This window comes from Lichenostomus cassidix, chromosome Z, assembly GCF_008360975.1.
Source record: "Lichenostomus cassidix isolate B80296 chromosome Z, HeHo_3.0, whole genome shotgun sequence".
NCBI lineage: Eukaryota > Metazoa > Chordata > Aves > Passeriformes > Meliphagidae > Lichenostomus > Lichenostomus cassidix.
Genome location: NC_139511.1, coordinates 20432978 through 20436518, shown reverse-complemented (window position 1 = coordinate 20436518; position 3541 = coordinate 20432978). Strand labels below are relative to the sequence as shown.

At 40.5% G+C, this 3541-nt stretch overlaps 1 long non-coding RNA gene across 1 annotated transcript; it reads left to right on the top strand.

Annotated features, from left to right (window-relative positions):
- LOC146424489 (uncharacterized) lies at positions 1–2771 on the top strand. The gene is made up of 3 exons (XR_014846935.1): positions 1–50; positions 564–665; positions 1343–2771. It is a non-coding gene; the product is annotated as an uncharacterized LOC146424489 (long non-coding RNA).
- The last annotated feature ends 770 nt before the right edge of the window (positions 2772–3541 follow it).

Sequence of the window (3541 nt, the reverse complement as noted above, 5' to 3'; positions counted from 1 at the left end):
AGGAAACGGAGAGAATTGCTTCACCCTTGATGCCTTCAGTGTTTATTTTGGTAAGATAAAAGATAGAATGCATATGGCAGTAATTCTGGTATTGCTTCTTGTGGATGAATTATACAGGTCAGGTACATTGGGAAATTATATTACTGTGTAATTTATTATCAGAAAGGGTCATAAGCAGTTAGTGATAGAAGTTCAAACTCTCAGTAAAAGCAGGAGAGTATATGGCGTCACAGAACAGATATGATGCAGGTCATCAGGTCGAACCCCCTGCTCAAGCAGGGACACCTACGGCTAGTTGCCCAGGATTGTGGCTCATCCGGTTTTTAGTATCTCCAAGAATGGAGACTCCACCACCATCCTGGGCTACCCATGCCAGTGCTCAGTCACCCTCACACTAGCAAAGTGTTTCTGTTTGTTTAGAGGAAGCCTCCTGTGTTTCAGCATGTGCCCATTTCCTCTGGTCCTGTCACTGGGCACCACTGAAAAGACCCTGGCTCTTTTTGCGTGTCCTTTCATGTATGTACATGCATTGGTGAGATCCCCCTGAGCTTTCTTTTCTCCAGGATGAACAGTCTTTCAGTCCTTCTTCAAAGGAGAGATGCTCCGATCCCTTCATCTCTTCATGGCTGGACTCTGTCTCTAGTACGTCCATGTCTCTTTTACTGGTGAGTCCTGAACTGGGGTCCAATCAGTTTTAAAAACAAAATTATGCCAAATAGTAGCTGGTTTTCCTGATTCGGTACGTTAAATTAATGTAAATTGATAATGTGACTTAAAGTGATGTTACAGAGACGAGTTCTGAGGAAAAAAGTGAGAGCAGCAAGAAAGCTGTTACTGAGAATTGTGCACCTGTGAGCACAGCTGCATGCCTTAGCTCAACTACCTGAATGTTTTGATCAAACCAAACCCAACAGCATCATTTACCACCTATATAACTCCTAACATTTTTGTCTCAGGGCTCACTTGTGTGAGAAAGAGGAACTAAAGCCCACTGCAGTCACATTCTGCAGGTCTAACAAGACACCAGAAGTGGTGCATAAGCAGACTAAAGGAAGATGGCAACAGGCAGTGGGCAAGTTAACATCAGAATCTACAACAAATCCTGAGAGGAACTGTGTTGTTGAATTAGTCAGTTGTTTTTGCAATGCTTTGGAAGAAAAAATACAAAAGCATTTGTGTATCTGTTGAGTGGAAAGAAAATGGGCACCGAAGGGTCCAAAAGACTGAGATCCTAAAACCGAGTCTGTTCTAGAGAGTCACCTGCTATTTTTTAGGGTACAGCTGTATGTTCTGTATAATCTTACATAACTGAACCACTTTTCTACTCTCTTTCTTTCATCAGTCTAAAACTGGATCTATTAAATATGAGGCTTCCAAATGAGATGTTCTGGTTCACTGATCCACCAAATAATTGATCTACAAAGAAGAAAGGTACATTATCAGAGCAGCAGCTGTACTTGACTTGCTGCATAGCTGTGGTAATATTATTTCATATGACATAAAGGACCAGATAGAGTTTGTCACTTGTGAAGCACAGGAAGAGAGAAGGAAGAATGGGATAACCTCTATTTGGCAATAGCCCATTATTGAGTCAGATTAGGTACAACAAAAAAGGGCATCCTCAAAATAAATGTGTAATAAATGCGGTTTCTGATTCTGGCCTGTCCTGTTGCACCCATAAGGACTCCCAGCAGCTGGGCTTTTTTACACCACATCACAGACCCTGCCTCACCCAGATGGGTTTATCACTGATAGTTCCACGTTACGGTCTATGCATTAGTTCCTGCATCACCTTGGTTTCTTGCACACATATCAGTTCCCCTTTTCAACGACTGGGGAAAATGCCCTGGAAAAAAAACAGTGTAAGGAGTGTAGACTATGAAACAACAACAAACAGTGTGTAGCTGCTGTTCCAGAGAAAGAGGATAATCCCACCAATGTTATTAATTGCCTGTCCCCCAATAACCTACAGCAACATGCAGAGACACAATATAAAATGGGGGGCTAATATTATCGTCAATGAGTGAGTTACTCAGATTTGTCACCTTTTCCTCTCCAGTTCTAACTACTGGCGAGGTCATTTGTTGAAGAGTTCTGAGTAATTAGGAGTAAACACAAAAGGTCTTGATCTTGCAATGCCCTTTTTCCTTCCTCTGAAACTCAGTAGGAAACACTCCTTTGATGACCCTTGGATATAACGCTGTAATGATAGCCTTGCAGCCTTGCAGCTATGCTAAAGTTACCTTTTGGGCTGCGAAGTCATGAAAACTTTTGGGAACTCTCCTATTGCTGAATAATCATGGTTGTTAGCCACTAGACATTACACTCAGGAAGGAAAAAAGGGGGTCAGTAAAAGCAGCTGAAATCTATCTACAATACTCATCTCTCAGGCTCCTGTTGTGCCATGTTGAAAGAAGACAAAGATAGCTCTGTCATTATGTTTTAGGTGTCTCTTGACTGGCAACTTCTGAAACACTTACTTCAGTCCTCCTGCAGAAAAATATCCTTTAGTATCAAATGAGTGTCCCACTCTAATCTAAGTGACATCTCCCTATATTTCTTCATTTTTTCCTCAAAGTCCAGTTGTGCTACTCCTTTTTCCAATGTGGTTGAACCAAGGCAGGAAAATGGGATAAATAAAACTTAGCATAATGCAATTAAGTAATCTGTAACAACATTCCCCAAAAAGGTTATGCCTCCATGATTCATACCAGCAATTCTTGAGCATATTAATGGGTGAAGCTATATGAACCTATTTTCTCTAAAACAAAGTACCCCAGATGTATTCTATAAAGTAGAATTTTACTAACAACTGCGTTTTGTGTCAATACTTCTGATCCTTACTTCTTTCAGAGTCAATGGTAGTAGCCACTAGGGCTATGTGTTGTCAATGGGAAAGTTTAAAAACAATTTTCTTTTGCATTCAGGTGAAAATGGAAATAGAATGCAGGGATGAAAATACGTATTGTAATATATACACAATAGTGTACTTTGGCTGTGTTCTTACTACTTCCTTCTGTCAGTCCTTTTTTTTTTTTTGGAGCTGCTGGTATTTCTTAGGGGAAAAAAGGCACACAAAATAAACATGAACTATTTGACTTTTCACTGAGTCTTCTCTTCACATTTATGCCTTATTTCCAGGATAAACAAGAATAAGTCTGTTCTCAACCTCCTTACTGAATTTACCACACTGACTATGATATGGGCATTAAAGTGATGTTAAATGTCTAAGCACCCAAGGTTTGATGTGTACTAGTATTGTGATGGTACTGGTCTGAACTAGGTCACCATGCAACTCTTGACACCGGACTTTATTCCTGAATCAAGGCCTTCTGAAATCAGCTTAGTGTGAAGGCAGCTTTGATGACACCAGAAGTCAAGCCAGGCATTCATTAATTCTGTTAGCTCACTCATTCTACTCCCACGGGTATCTCCTGGCTGGTTTTCTTAGACAATTTCTTTCAGAGTTCCTTGCAGCACTTTCTAGGCTGATACAGTTCTAGGCTGATATAATTCCGAGTCTGATTTGAAAGGCAAATCT